This window comes from Cannabis sativa, chromosome 5 (genome assembly GCF_029168945.1).
Source record: "Cannabis sativa cultivar Pink pepper isolate KNU-18-1 chromosome 5, ASM2916894v1, whole genome shotgun sequence".
Classification (NCBI taxonomy): Eukaryota; Viridiplantae; Streptophyta; class Magnoliopsida; order Rosales; family Cannabaceae; genus Cannabis; species Cannabis sativa.
In genome coordinates, this window is record NC_083605.1 from 44,673,792 (window position 1) to 44,691,226 (window position 17,435).

Genomic DNA, 17,435 nt, shown 5'->3' on the forward strand with positions numbered 1-17,435 from the left:
AATACAAAGTTACATTGAACAAATATTTAAAAATCTAATATAAAAAATCAGTTACATTAAAAACTAATTAATAATCTTAAATAAAGAAACTGATTACGTAAACAATTGAATAGACATAAAACAACTAAGCAATAAAAAAAATAAACACAAAAACGAGTTAAAAAAATAACACATTTTTTAATAAATAACTTATAAAATTAAATTATTAGAAGCTAGTTTCTCTTATCAACTAATTAAAAATTTCACACTGTAGTTTCTTAAACTAAAAAAGAAAAAAAGAAACTTAAAAGTTAATTACGTACAACAATAAACCAGTTTTAAACCTGTGAACCTCGGAACAAAATCATAACGAAACATAAAATGATAAACAATAAAAATAACTGAAACCAATTCATCAGCCAACCAAATTAAAAAAAAACACGCACAGAAAAAAAAATTAAAAAAACTAACAACAACACACAATACACAACAAAAAGCTAAAAGTAAGATATAATTATGAAAAGTAATTTCAAACCTAGAAACAAAATAATAAAACAAACTTTCAAATAAAAAATATACAATAACATCATAAAATATAGCAACTCCATTGCAAAAACTTCAAAACATGTGAACCCTCTGAAACTATTTTCAAACTAGTGAACCCTATGAAATCAGTTTCGACCTTATAAAAATCATAACAAATCATAAATGGTAAATAGCAAAGATCATTGAAACCAATTTCATTAATCGACTAAATGAAAAAAAAAAACAAAAAAAAAACACACACACACACACAAATACGTACTCACGAATATAATCAAAACAACACATAATGCACAACATAAATATTAAATAAAATATAAGTGTGAAAACCAATTTCAAATCTTGTGAAACTAAGTTTGATCACCGTACGTATAAAAAATTATAATAAAACTTGTGAATGCATACAAAATCATAACGAAGCCTCTAAAACCAGTTTCGACCGTATAAAAAATAAAAGACAAAACACTACAAAAAATAGAGCAATCACATTACACAACAAAACACAAAAACTAGTTACGTAAAGTGAACAAATTAAAAATTAATAAGCAAAAAAAAATATCATGCATAACTGATAACTTAAACTAATTTCATCAAATTCTATTACATAACTGAAGAAAAAAAATACATATTATCATAAAGAAAATTCATTTTCACAAACATCATAAAGGCACGAAAATGCGTGTAACCAAGTGATTAAGTCAATTCTACAAATATTACCATATATAATCAGGAAATGATAGTAGTTTTCTTTTTTTTGAATTATATTCGTGAGTACTTGTGCGTTGTGTTGTGTATTTTTTTTTTTTTTTTTTTCATTCTGTGATAGTAGTTTTCACTAACTAGAAATAAGCATTCTATCAAAACAATAAGAAATAAGCAATATGGGCATTGCTACTTCCTACTAGAAGACATTAGTTGGACAATGAATATAGCACAAAAATCTAACAATAGAAACTGTGGTCCCTCAACTCGTTGCAAATCGAGAAGATACTTCTTCTCCTGAGTTTTGTAGAGTTGTCAATAACCCAAAAGGCAATAAGTGTTAGCTCTTTTTTTTTTTTTTTGAAGGAAGTGTTAGCTCATTTTAATTGCTCTGTTAAAAATAACTTTCCAAAGAAGCAAATTTGGTCTACTACCAAGAACTACCGAATCATCTAGATAGTATATAGAACAAAGTTCATTTAACCACTCACAATAACTAAAAAAATTAAATAAACACTGGTACCTTATTTACTTACCACTATACCACTTTGTTTGAAGACTGTTATGAGTATAAATTTTACTGAAAGATTCTTCAAATGCAGTGTCATCTTCACTCTTCAATCCATTATCATAAAAATTATCACCAGTTGAACCACAAAATCAATATCCAATTTTTCCCATCTATTATATCAATAAATATAATCAACATAAATATTATGGAACACTTCTTAATAAATATTACCCATGAATGGTTGCTAAACAAATTTAACTATAAATATTAATTTTCAAAATATCAAACCATCGAATTTTAATCTAATAACGAATAATTAAATTACGAACTTGAATTTCTTGTTAGGATTTATAAAACACTTAAGAAATATATAAATCACAGATCTAAACATATTCCTAAAAGTACTTTAATATAGAAAACCCTAAATCATAAATCTATAAAGCTTTTGCTAAATTAAAGAAGAAGATGATAAAATATGAGCGGAAGCACTAACCTGAAGCCATTGTTGGAGATTGCAGAGAAGGTTTTGATCTTCTAAGAATACACTATTTTCTAGAGTATTTTCTCTTATGGGGAAGGAGAGAATACAGAAATCCTGGTGTTTCTTGGGGACCACTACCTATTTATAGACTCATCTTAGAATGAGTTTTGGGTATTTATAATTTGGCCCCTCAACAAATTATAAATTAACTTATGGTATCTACACATTAATTCCATGACACTTTAATACCCTTTTGATACCCATAACATAATCGGTCACTTAATTTTGTATCACACTTTATAATAGCATATACATTATACATATGTGCCCACATAGGATTTTTAATCCAACAATCTCCCACTTGGGCAACATATGTTACCTGATAAATGTATAACCTTATGAGCTCAAAATTTGCTATTATGTAAAGGTATTCACAACAATCTCATCCATCAACTATACCCATATAAGATCAAAGCGATTTTCGTCATATCAATCATGACTAAACCCATCAATGGTCACATATACAAATATAGTCAAATGACATAGATCAATCATGGATGTGTAGCATGGAAATTACATGCAATGTGAACCGAACATGCCTATTTCCAACTGGTCCTCCTTAAACCAAAGTGAGGTCAGACTTAAACATAACAAAACAGAGTGAATGAACTGAAAACTTTATTTCTGATCAGAAAATAACCAAATACATAAATGTCTTAAACAAACATAAAGCAACGAAAATACAAACTCCCACTAAATCATGATATCCTCAAGTAATACTACACCCATATGAGCAGTGTGCTCATGAAAGACCTTGGGTGGTAATCCTTTTGTAAAGCCCGCTTAGTTAATTTGGAAATTAGCAGTTGTTTATGATTAATTATGAAATTATTTATAGCTATTTAAATAATTTATTATACTGTTATTTATGTTATTCAGTAGCTTGCATATTTTGCATTTCCGGTGTCCGGTATTTTGGAACTCGGCGTTTGGCTCAGTAGAAATCACAACTTAGTATGTTAGTAATTTGGGGACGGGTTTTAGACATTGGGAATGTCGGGAATGGCCGGGAATTTAGAATTTCCCAAAAATACCCCTTTAGTATGATTTATGTGGTTTTATGGTGGAGGGGCAAAATGGTCTTTTCACCCCATTAGTATTTTGTCTTATGTGATTTATTAAATGGATTAAATGTTTATTTTAAGTGTATTTTTGGCTGAAATGGATTTATTATAAGCTATGTGATTTATATTCCTTTTCACAAAAAAATTCAACACTTAGAAAAAATTAGAAATTTTGAAAAGAAAACTCTCTCAACTCTCTCTCTCTCTCTTTTCGGCCATTTGGGGCAGCTTCAAGGGTGATTTTTTCTCTTCAATTTCAAGTAAATTTCAGCTAGTTAGTGTGTCTCTAATCATGGTAATTCTTGTCTAGCTTTTTCTAATTAGTTTTCTTGAGATTTTTATGAAAATTGATGAAATGCATGCTTGAATAGTTGTTGTTATTGCTGCTGAAATCTGGTTGTTGTTTCTGAGTTTAAGCATGTTAGATTAGGGTTGTTTAAGTGATTTTGAAAGCATATTGGATAGATTGTTTAAAGCTTTGAATTTTCTATGCAAAAATGTGGTTTTTGGAGGAAAATATAGTGATTCTGTTATTGTGTTGTTGCTGTAGTTTCTAATAGTTTTCAGAGGTGATTTCATGCATATTTGAGTAGAATTAACTAGGTTTGAATGCATGTTTGTGAGAATTGCTCAAGTTTGAGTTTAGAACTCAAAGCTTGAGCTTTAATGGTGATTTTTGATTATGTGGTTTCTCGGTTAGTTTGAGGCCTTAGAAATGTTCTAGGGAAGGTATAGAACAGGTCTGGAAAGTTTGGAACCATTTGGGGTTGAATTGGTCGAGTTATGAAAAATTTGGTTTGCTGCCTGCGAGGAACCGGAATTCCGGTTGTGCATCCGGAATTCCGGATGAGGGTTCGATAATTCCCGAGCCGGAATTCCGGTTGGGCAACCGGTCTGCCGGTTGGGGAATTTTTCAGAACCCTAGTTTTCCTCGTTTTTATGTTTTTGGGGGTATTGCCATGCTTTTTTATCGATAGGGAAACTTTTAGTTCCTAGTTTAAGTCCCCGGGAAGTGATTTAGCGTGTCACTTATAGCGTTGTGATTTTTATGGTTTAGGAGCCGATGTCCAGCGCTCGGCTTGATTCCGGTCGGGTTGGCCAAGCACACACGAAATCGGAATCCGAGTAAGATTAGTATAACGGTATGCATATGTAGATTACATGTTTAGCGTGCATGTAGGAAGCCTGCTAGATTACATTAGTTATGTATATAGGCTTCGAACCATCCAACCCTGTGACGTCGGTACGGTGGAGTATGACCGACGGCCGGAGTATGGCCGGTTCGGCCGATCAGTGACATTTGGTTGGTGGTTCCGTACTATTGACCTATCCGTCGGTACGGCTGGAGTATGACCGACGGCGGAGTATGACCGGTTCGACCGATCAGGAGGATACTTGTCAATAGTATCGTCCCTATGAACGTTCAAAACTCAGTACCATGTTGGACATGGCAGTAGTGGCTCAGTACCATGTTGGACATGGCAGTAGCGGGACTCAGTATCATGTTGGACACGGCAGTTAGAATTATGTATGATATTATTATGCTTTTCTTGCGAGTACGTCGACTCACGGTTTACGTTTATGTGTAGGTAAAGGCAAGGCTATAGGCGATGGACCGTGAGGGAGCTTATGAGATTGTACATGTCGGGGCGGTTAGGCTGGAGCGTACGATCCTCGGGACGACAAGGCTAAATTTTTGTAACTGGTCGTTAGACGACCCTTATTTTTATGTAACAGTTAAACAGTTAAACTTTTTGTAAATATTTTTATAATCGGGATCCCGAGTCTTTTGTAATATGGTTTTATAAGTTTAATTAAAAAACAAAATTTTAATTAATCACGTTTTTCCATAAACCTCGTTGATTAGCAACGAGCTGCACAGTACGTTTAAAAATCACGTAATACGCCTAAGGTAGTTAGGGTGTTACAATTTGGTATCGTAGCCGCTGTGTTGTCTTAGAAGATCGTCACTACATGTACAATCATCATCAGCAGTTAGCTCGGTTCACGGTTCAGTAAGCCTTTATTGCTTTTGTAGTTTATTTTATTCAGTTATGAAAAAGAAAAGCCTGTTAGGAAGCATGTTAGTAGCCTGATAGTAGAATAGGCGCATGTTTCGTTTTTTTTAATTTCCAAATTAAGCGGCATTAGTAAGCTCGCCTTGAATACGACCTGATATGCCAACTCTTGGTTTCGCAGGCGGTTCTAATCAGATGGACGCCAGGCGGACTACCAGGAGTCAGGGCAACTCCGTAGGGTCGAACCAAGGACAGGGAGCTCAGTTTCCCCCACCTGCTAGGGGCCGAGGCAGAGGTCCCCGAGGCAGGGCTCGTGGCCGGGGTGATGAGAACCCGCCACGGGCTGCCCGAGCTCCCCGGCCGATCGTGGAGCCCCGAACCGGGAGTTACGGTTTGCGGAGATGCAAGCCGGATCGAAGAACAAGACCTCGAGATTCGAGAGGTTAAGACGGCGGGGTGCTCCTGCCGGTTCTGTGCCGTAGTTCCGGTGGCACACCCGCCTTGCCCGAGCCGAAATAGTGGTGGCGGCCCATAGATTGGAACCATTGTATGAGCGGTTCGGAAGCAAGCACCTCCGTATTCCTGGGAGGTCCGGACGTGATGAAAGCCGAGCAGTGGCTGACGGTGATCACCAAGATTTTAAACTTCATGGGTGTCACCGGTAACGACAGAGTGGTGTGCGCCACGTTTCAGTTCCAGGAGGACGCATTGGTATGGTGGGACATGGTGTCTCAGATCCATGACGTTACCACCATGACCTGGGAAAGGTTCCAGGAACTCTTTAATGCGAAATACTACAATGAGGCGGTCAGAAGCGCCAAGAGGAAAGAGTTCGTTCACCTGACCCAGCGGGAGAACATGAGCGTCACTGAGTATACTACTCAGTTTGATCGGTTGGCGAGGTTAGCCTCGGGAATTGTGCCGACCGACTTCAGCAAGAAGGAGAAGTATCTAGACGGGTTGAATCCCAAGATCAGGCATGATCTGATGATTACCACAGACGACAGCACCACCTATGCTCAGATGGTGGAGAAGGCACTGCGAGCTGAGGGCGCAGTGGGGTGCATGTCGGAATCGGCCCGGTACTCGGTGAGTGGCGGAGCTCCTACCCCTCTGCATCGAGGCTATAGCGGGGAGTAGTGGTTCGGCCATTGATCGGAGGAAGAGGGCACCCCGGCTTCCGGTGGCTCGAGTCGGAACAAGAGGTTCGGGGGAACCGAACGAGAGGGAGTCGTCTGGTGGTGCGAGACCCGATTCTCCTATCCCGAGTGCCCTAGCTGCAAGAGGCACCATCGGGGTGAGTGCAAAGGTCAGGGATGCTTTCATTGTGGCATGCCCGGACACTTCAAGAGGGAATGTCCCCAGCTCCGATCGAGGCAGAGAGCTCCGGCGATACCCACTCCAGCCGGGGTGTTCGCTATCACGCGGTGATGCAGATGCCAGCCCATCAGTAGTCACAGGTCAGCTTTCTATTAACAACTCGCTATATTTAGTGCTGTTTGATTCTGGGGCTACACATTCTTATGTGGCGGCCAGGGTCTTTAGTAAGTTGGGTAGACCCTTTGATAGATATGAATCAGGGTTTGGAACCCTGTTACCTGGCGGAGAATTGGTTATCTCCAATAGGTGGATTAGGTCTATGCCGATCAGGATAGATGGTAGAGAGTTAAGCGCTGATCTGATAGAGATGAGCTTAGTCGAATTCGATATTATTTTAGGAATGGATTTCCTATCTAAATATTCGGCGAGCATTGACTGTAAAAGGAAGATGGTGGTCTTCCAACCGGAAAGTGAAGAACCGTTTGTATTTGTGGGTTCAGTTCAGGGATCTCGGATCCCGGTGATCTCGGCTATGTCAGCGAGAGAATTGTTGCACGGCGGGTGCTTAAGGTTTCTGGCCGTGGTGGTGGATACCACTCGGCCAGACACCATTCGGCCAGAGGACATCAGAGTGGTTCGGGAATTTTTGGACGTTTTTCCCGAAGAACTTCCAGGGTTACCACCTCAGCGGGAGATTGATTTCGTGATTGACTTGGCACCAGGGGTGGAACCGGTTTCCAAAGCCCCGTATAGGATGGCTCCAGCTGAACTTAAGGAATTAAAGATTCAGCTCCAAGGGTTGCTTGACATAGGGTTCATTCGGCCCAGTGTGTCACCTGAGGAGCCCCGGTTTGTTCGTCAAGAAGAAGGATGGATCTATGAGGATGTGCATCGACTACAGGGAGTTGAACAAGCTGACAGTGAAGAATAAATATCCATTACCTAGGATCGATGACTTGTTCGATCAGCTTCAAGGGAAGACGGTCTTTTCTAAGATTGATCTCCGTTCGGGTTATCATCAGTTGAGAATCCGAGAGGAGGACATTCCGAAGACGGCTTTCCGCACTAGGTATGGACATTACGAGTTTCTGGTTATGTCATTCGGACTAACCAATGCTCCTGCAGCATTCATGGACCTGATGAATAGAGTATTCAAGGATTTCCTCGATATTTGTGTGATTGTGTTTATCGACGACATCCTCGTGTACTCTCAATCAGAAGAGGAGCAGGAGTTACATCTTCAAATGGTACTGCAACGACTTCGAGAACATAAGCTTTACGCCAAGTTCAAGAAATGTGAGTTCTGGTTGTCTCAGGTGTCCTTCCTAGGGCACATTGTGAGTAAAGATGGGATCAAGGTGGATCCCGGGAAGATTGAATCCGTCAGGGATTGGCCGAGACCGAAGACAGTGACAGAGATCAGAAGCTTCTTGGGATTAGCTGGGTACTACCGTAGGTTCGTGGAGGGGTTCTCCAAAATTTCAATGCCCCTAACTGAGCTTACAAATAAGAATCAGCGATTTATCTGGTCAGATAAATGTGAAGCTAGCTTTCAGGAGCTGAAGCAGAGATTGATTACTGCTCCGGTGCTAGCTTTGCCTTCGGACGAGGAGAAGTTCGTAGTCTATTGTGACGCATCCAAACAGGTTTTGGGGTGTGTATTGATGCAAGCCGACCGGGTTATCGCTTATGCCTCTCGTCAGTTAAAAGATTTTGAACAGCGATACCCGACTCATGATCTAGAATTGGCCGCAGTGGTTTTTGCACTGAAGATTTGGCGGCATTACCTTTAGGGGGAGAAGTGTGAGATCTATACCGACCATAAAAGTCTCAAGTATTTCTTTACTCAGAAAGATTTGAACATGAGACAAAGGCGTTGGTTAGAATTAGTGAAGGATTATGATTGTGAGATCCTCTATCATCCCGGAAAAGCCAATGTAGTGGCTGATGCCCTGAGCAGAAAGGGTCCCGGGCAAGTAGCTAGCATGATTCAGATCTCACCTCAGCTAGCAGAGGATATGGTTAGATCCAGCATTGAGTTTGTGGTAGGTCAGCTTCACAACTTGACGTTGCAATCTGATCTATTAGAAAGAATAAAAGTCGCTTAGATGACAGATCCGGAGTTAGTGAAAATCCGAGATGAGGTATTGGCTGGTCAAGCCAAGTACTTTTCAGTGTCAGATAGTGGGATGCTTTTGTATAAAGCCAGGGTTTGTGTTCCGAGCAGTGCGGAACTTAGAAATGAGATCTTTGAGGAGGCTCATTCTACCCCATATTCTCTGCATCCCGGCACCACCAAGATGTACCAAGATTTGAAACCGTACTTCTGGTGGAGCGGTATGAAGAAAAATTTGGTAGAATTCGTGTCGAGATGCCTCACTTGTCAGCAGATTAAGGCTGAACATCAGAGACCAGGAGGGTTGTTGCAGCCTCTAACCCTACCAGAATGGAAATGGGAAGATATTACGATGGATTTTGTGGTCGGGTTACCTAGGACCACGGGTTTATTTGATTCCATCTGGGTAGTGGTGGATCGATTTACGAAATCTGCTCATTTTCTGCCGGTTAGAACAACATTTTCAGTGGATCAGTTGGCGGGCGCATGCGTCAGAGAGATAGTGAGACTTCACGGGGTACCGAAGTCTATAGTTTCGGACAGGGATCCGAAATTCACCTCCAAATTTTGGCAAAGTTTGCAACGGGCAATGGGTACAAAGCTGAAATTTAGTACAGCATTCCATCCTCAGACAGATGGTCAGTCCGAAAGGACAATTCAGATATTGGAGGATATGTTGAGAGCCTGTGTTATGGACTTTGAAGGCTCATGGAGTAAGTATCTACCGTGGATAGAATTTTCTTACAACAACAGTTATCAGAGTACGATAGGGATGGCTCCCTATGAACTGTTGTACGGTAGGAAATGCAGATCCCCTATCCACTGGGATGAGACAGGGGAGAGGAAATACCTAGGTCCAGAGTCAGTTCAGCGGACCAATGAGGCAATAGAGAAGATAAAAGCTAGAATGCTTGCCTCACAGAACAGACAGAAGAGTTATGCAGATCCGAAACGCATAAATGTTGAGTTCCAAGTAGGGGAACATGTGTTTTTACGGGTATCTCCGATGAAGGGGATTAAACGTTTCGGGAAAAGAGGCAAGTTATGCCCTAGATTTACAGGACCTTTCGAGATTCTCGAGAAGATAGGTCAAGTGGCATATCGGTTAGCATTGCCTCCAGACCTTGTCGGACGGTGCACAACGTATTCCATGTCTCGATGTTGAGAAAATACGTTTCAGACCCCTCTCATATACTCAGTTATGAGAGTCTTCAGCTTCAGCCAGACATGACCTATGAGGAACAGCCGGTGCAGATCCTGGATAGAAAGGATAAAGTCCTTCGGAATAAGACCATAGCATTGGTCAAGGTTCTCTGGAGAAACAGTAAGGTGGAAGAGGCCACCTGGGAGCTAGAGTCAGATATGAGAGCTCAATATCCAGAGTTATTCAGGTTAGATTTCGGGGACGAAATCCTTTTAAGGGGGGGATAGTTGTAAAGCCCGCTTAGTTAATTTGGAAATTAGCAGTTGTTTATGATTAATTATGAAATTATTTATAGCTATTTAAATAATTTATTATACTGTTATTTATGTTATTCAGTAGCTTGCATATTTTGCATTTCGGATTGTCCGTATTTTGGAACTCGGCGTTTGGCTCAGTAGAAATCACAACTTAGTATGTTAGTAATTTGGGGACGGGTTTTAGACATTGGGAATGTCGGGAATGGCCGGGAATTTAGAATTTCCCAAAAATACCCCTTTAGTATGATTTATGTGGTTTTATGGTGGAGGGGCAAAATGGTCTTTTTGCCCCATTAGTATTTTGTCTTATGTGATTTATTAAATGGATTAAATGTTTATTTTAAGTGTATTTTTGGCTGAAATGGATTTATTATAAGCTATGTGATTTATATTCCTTTTCACAAAAAAATTCAACACTTAGAAAAAATTAGAAATTTTGAAAAGAAAACTCTCTCAACTCTCTCTCTCTCTCTCTCTCTTTTCGGCCATTTGGGGCAGCTTCAAGGGTGATTTTTTCTCTTCAATTTCAAGTAAATTTCAGCTAGTTAGTGTGTCTCTAATCAAGGTAATTCTTGTCTAGCTTTTTCTAATTAGTTTTCTTGAGATTTTTATGAAAATTGATGAAATGCATGCTTGAATAGTTGTTGTTATTGCTGCTGAAATCTGGTTGTTGTTTCTGAGTTTAAGCATGTTAGATTAGGGTTGTTTAAGTGATTTTGAAAGCATATTGGATAGATTGTTTAAAGCTTTGAATTTTCTATGCAAAAATGTGGTTTTTGGAGGAAAATATAGTGATTCTGTTATTGTGTTGTTGCTGTAGTTTCTAATAGTTTTCAGAGGTGATTTCATGCATATTTGAGTAGAATTAACTAGGTTTGAATGCATGTTTGTGAGAATTGCTCAAGTTTGAGTTTAGAACTCAAAGCTTGAGCTTTAATGGTGATTTTTGATTCTATGGTTTCTGGGTTAGTTTGAGGCCTTAGAAATGTTCTAGGGAAGGTATAGAACAGGTCTGGAAAGTTTGGAACCATTTGGGGTTGAATTGGTCGAGTTATGAAAAATTTGGTTTCTTGCTGCGAGGAACCGGATTCCGGTTGTGCATCCGGAATTCCGGATGAGGGTTCGATAATTCCCGAGAACCGGAATTCGGTTGGGCAACCGATCTGCTGTAGGTTGGGGAATTTTTCAGAACCCTAGTTTTCCTCGTTTTTATGTTTTTGGGGGTATTGCCATGCTTTTTTATCGATAGGGAAACTTTTAGTTCCTAGTTTAAGTCCCCGGGAAGTGATTTAGCGTGTCACTTATAGCGTTGTGATTTTTATGGTTTAGGAGCCGATGTCCGCCGCTCGGCTTCGGTTCCGGTCGGGTTGGCCGGCACACACGAAATCGGAATCCGGTAAGATTAGTATAACAGTATGCATATGTAGATTACATGTGTAGCGTGCATGTAGGAAGCCTGCTAGATTACATTAGTTATGTATATAGGCTTCGAACCATCCAACCCAGTCACGTCGGTACGAGTGGAGTATGACCGACGGCGGAGTATGACCGGTTCGACCGATCAGTCGACATTTGGTTGGTGGTTCCGTACTATTGACCTATCCCGTCGGTACGGCTGGAGTATGACCGGCGGCGGAGTATGACCGGTTCGACCGATCAGGAGGATACTTGTCAATAGTACCGTCCCTATGAACGTTCGAAACTCAGTACCATGTTGGACATGGCAGTAGTGGCTCAGTACCATGTTGGACATGGCGATGGCGGGACTCGATATCGTGTTGGACACGGCGATTAGAATTATGTATGATATTATTATGCTTTTCTTGCGAGTACGTCGACTCACAGTTTACGTTTATGTGTAGGTAAAGGCAAGGCTATAGCTGATGGACCGTGAGGGAGCTTATGAGATTGTACATGTCGGGGCGGTTAGGCCTGGAGCGTACGATCCTCGGGACAGCAAGGCTGAATTTTTGTAACTGGTCGTTAGACGACCCTTATTTTTATGTAACAGTTAAACAGTTAAACTTTTTGTAAATATTTTTATAATCGGGATCCCGAGTCTTTTGTAATATGGTTTTATAAGTTTAATTAAAAAGCAAAATTTTAATTAATCACGTTTTTCCATAAACCTCGTTGATTAGCAACGAGCTGCACAGTACGTTTAAAAATCACGTAATACGCCTAAGGTAGTTAGGGTGTTACACCTTTTGTGAGCAGATCCGCTATCATGGAGTTTGTCCCAATGTGCTCTATGGATATCTGTTCACTCTGCACTCTTTCTTTCACAACTAGGAACTTTATGTCAATATGCTTTGACTTGGATGAGCTCCTATTGTTATTGGAATATAGCACTGCTGATTTATTGTCACAAAATATCTTAAGTGGTCTTTCAACATTCTCCAAAATACGCAGCCCAGTGACAAAGTTTCTCAGCCATATTCCCTGATTTGATGCCTCATAACATGCTACAAATTCTGCTGCCATAGTGGAAGAAGCTATAAGTGTCTGTTTGACACTTTTCCAAGATATAGCTCCTCCAGCTAACAGAAAAATGTAGCCTGATGTAGACCTTCTGCTATCTTGGCATCCACCGAAATCAAAATCAGAATACCTTACGACCTCCAAATGATCTGATTTCCTGTATGTGAGCATGTAACCTTTTGTTCTCTGAAGATACCTCATAACCCTCTTGGCTGGTATCCAATGGTCCATACCAGGGTTGCTTAAATATCTGCCTAACATCCCAACAATGTACGCAATATCTGGACGCGTACATACCTGAAGATACATTAGACTCCCTACAACTAATGCATAGGGAACCTTTTTCATTTCCTGAATTTCAAGGCTGCTTTTAGGGCATTGACTTAGACTGAATTTGTCTCCTTTAGCAACAGGGGTGTCACCTGGTCTACAATCTTGCATGCCAAACCTTTTGAGTACTTTATCGATATAGCTCTTTTGTGATAATCCAAGAATACCCCGAGAATGATCTCGACGTATTTGAATTCCTAATACAAAAGAGGCATTACCAAGATCTTTCATCTCAAATTGCTTGGATAAAAATCTCTTGGTTTCGTGCAATAAGCCTATATTATTAGTGGCAAGCAATATGTCATCGACATATAGAACCAGAAATATGTATTTACTCCCACTCAACTTGTGATATACACAATCATCAATAATATTCATCTCAAATCCAAATGAGATAATTACTTGATGAAACTTATGATACCATTGACGAGAAGCTTGCTTGAGTCCATAGATGGATTTCTTTAATTTGCAAACCATATTCTCTGGGTCACCAACCACAAAGTTTTCTGGTTGCTCCACATAAATTGTCTCATCAATGTCACCATTGAGAAATCCTGTTTTAACATCCATCTGATGTAACTCAAGGTCAAAATGAGCAACAAGTGCCAATATTATCCTAAAAGAGTCTTTCGATGAAACCGGAGAGAAAGTCTCTGTATAATCAATGCTTTGTTTCTGAGTATAGCCTTTTGCTACAAGACGTGCCTTAAATCTCACCACATTACCATATTCATCCTTCTTGGTTTTAAGTATCCACTTACAACCAATTGGCTCTACACCTTCTGGTAATGGGACAACTTCCCAAACTTTATTGTCTTGCATAGACTTATTCTCTTTATCCATGGCATCAATCCACTTTTGAGAGTTAGAACTTTTCATGGCCTGATGCAAGTTGATTGGATCATCTTCCATCATTCCAATTTCATCCTCATGTTCTTGAAGAAATACAAAATAGTCATCTGAAATAGCATTTCTTCTCTCTCTTGTGGATCTCCTTAATGGCTCTTGTTCTTGAGGGTGTTGAATTTGTTCTTCTGGAACAATAGCCTCATCTTGATTTGGGAGTTGTTCAACATTGTCTTGTTGAGGTTCCAAATTCATTTCTTGATCAATGACAGGTGTGGAAGCCTGAACATTGTCTAAAATGATAGTAGGAACTGAACTGAGTTTGGATTCAATTCCTCCTCAAAAGCAATGTCTCTAACCTTATTTCTCCCCCCAAAATTCAACATCCTCAAAAAAATGTTACAGTTCCCGTCTCAAAAATATTTCAGACAGTGGGATCATAAAACTTATAGCCCCTAGATCGCGCAGAATAACCAATAAAGTAGCTGCTAACTGTTTTTGGAGTCCAATTTATTTTCATGTGGCCTATAAGGCCTTGCCTCAGCTGGACATCCCCAAATGTGAAAATTCTTTAGACTAGGCTTTCGACCTGTCCAAAGCTCATAAGGTGTTTTTGCAACTGCTTTACTTGGTCCTCTATTCAAAATGTAAGCTGTTGTCTTTAATGCTTCTCCCCCGAGGGACCTAATCTTTATTGGCACCTAATCTCTTAGTTTTGGTCTGTTTTCCCTTGATACAATCTACACAGACATTGAAATCTGTGAAAGTCAAGAGACTCTAAAATGTCATCAGACACAAGACGCTCAATTCTACCTCTTGAGATATGACCTAAGCGTTTATGCCATAATGACGCTGAACTTCTTTATCTAATTTGCGTTTTAGTACCTCGTGATTCCACATGCAAGGTTTCATTATAGGATGCAATTGTTTCTAGCAAATAAAGATTGTCATAAGTATTCAAATAACCAGTTCCACTAATATTTGAATTTAAAGACAAAGTATACTGATTGTTTCCAAATGAACAAGAATATCCAAATTTGTCCAACAAAGAAACGAAAACTAAATTTCGTCTAAAAGACGGTACAACAAAAGTGTCTTTCAAATCCAAATAAAAACCAGTTCCTAATAACAATCTGAAATGCCCAATTGCTTCCACTTCTACCGATTGTCCATCGCCCACAAAAATGTATCTTTCACCATCACTTGGCTTTCGGTAGCTCAGGCAACCCTGCATAGAAACACTTATGTGAGTAGTAGCACCAGAATCTATCCACCAATTGTTTCTAGGCACTGAAACTAAATTAACCTTAGAACAGACCAAAGTAAGATTAATACCTTTCTTTACACGCCATGCGTGATATTTGGCACAATCTTTCTTCACATGTCTAGGTTGGTTACAAAAGAAACAACCCTTAGAATCCTGTTGTTGTTTCTTTTGAACTGGACCCTTAGCAGCTTCATTCTCAAATTTCCTTTTCTTGCCCTTATCCTTAGGGGTAGTGGCCAAATGAGCACTTTCGGTTTTGTCCTTTTTCAACCTTTCTTCCTCTTGCACACAATGAGAAATAAGCTCGTTGAGAGTCCATTTCTCTTTTTTGACAGTTGTAACTAATTTTAAATTGGTTAAACTGTGGAGGAAGTGTTAACAAAACCATGAGTACAAGTACATCATCCGAAAGCTCAATCTTAAGTGTCCTTAATCTTGAGACAATATGATGCATTTCCATAATGTACTCCCTTACATTTCCTTGACCCTTATACTTCATGTTCATTAAAGAACCAAGAAGTGTTGTCATTTCAACCTTATCGTTTTTAGCAAAACGTTCCTCAATTTGTTCAAGGAAATTCTTAGCCATAGTAACCCCTTCGGATTCTGTGCCCCAAAAGGCTTCTGGAATGCTGTGTTTCATAATCATTAGACTCATGCGATTTGAACGATCCCACCTCTCAAATTCCCTTTTATCATCATGGGAACTTTCCTTAGTGAGATGTAACGCCCTAATGCTAAGGCACGCTACAGTATTTTTTCAATTATTGTGCAATCTTTGCTAATCAAAGAAATTTCTCGAAAAACGTGTCAAATTAAAACTTTTGCTTTAAATATTAAACTTTGTAATATAATATAATATTTACAAATCCCGGGATCCCAATTTCAAACTTTTAAAAATTTACTGTTTCAACTTTACATTTCAAAATATATAACTTCCAAGTTGCACAGCGACTTTCAAAATATAACTCCTAGATGTCCCGAGACCGAACACTCCAGGTCGCGCCGCTTGACATGTACAATCTCACCCGAGCTCAGGTTCATTCCTGTTCAGCCTTCGCCTTTCCTTTACCTACACATGGAAGCAGAAACTGTGAGTCAACAGACTCAGTAAGAAATGCATATAACATACCATATAATTTCCGACCTGTAAATAGGCGCCCATACACCTATTTACAGAGCTTAACAGATGAGTATGAACGTTCAATACCAGGGTACAACCACTATACCACATACACATCGTACCTCACTGTACGAGTGTTGGTAGGGTTTATCCCGATCACTGAGTAACACTGAGCGATGTACCACACACCTTAGCATTTTCCCATGCTTGTGTTGGTATCACTGTATCGTACTCACAATCACAACAATCACTGTACCAATACACTCTATAACCTATTCATACAAGTGTTGGTAGTGCTTAGCATAATTCAAGCATGCATATATAAACACATATACACACATTCAGATAATCACATCATACATTATACACAGTTCTTACCTGTTTTCCGAATTCAAGTCACCACCATCCCTACCATAAACAGGAGTAGGAACAGTGGGGGTTCCACCGACACTCGGAGTCACCCGGGGCTCCTGAAGAAATTTTACTGCACCCTCGGCTCTCAAAGCCTTCTCAACCATATCTGCATACGTGGTTGCTTCAGTAGTGTTAATAACCAAATCATGCCGGATCTTTGCACTCAAACCCGCTAAATATTTTTCTTTCTTACTGAAGTCAGTGGGCACAATTCCTGCTGCCAACTTAGCCAACCGATCAAACTTCGTCGTGTACTCAGTGACTGACATTCCCTCAGTCTGAACTAGATCAGTGAACTCTTTCCGCTTTGCACTGCGGACCGCTTTGTTGTAATACTTGGAGTTAAATAACTCCTTAAATTCTTCCCAGGTCATCAGCGTGACGTCCCGAGTGAGGGTTATCAACTCCCACCACACGAGAGCATCTTCCTGTAACTGGAAAGTGGCGCAGGTCACCCGGTCATTTCCAACCACTCCCATAAAATTAAGCATGTGTTCAATCATTGAAAGCCACTGCTCGGCCTTCATCACATCAGGGCCTCCCAGAAACACTGGAGGTGCCTGTTTTCGAAATCTTTCGTACAACGGTTCCATACGGTTGCCAACAACAGGTTGTTCTGCTGGCACCGCAGGAACTGCAACAGCCTGAACCACTTGAGGAGGCACGGCAGGAGGACCCTGCTGCCTCAACCTTTGGATCTCTTCATCTTGCTGGCGGAT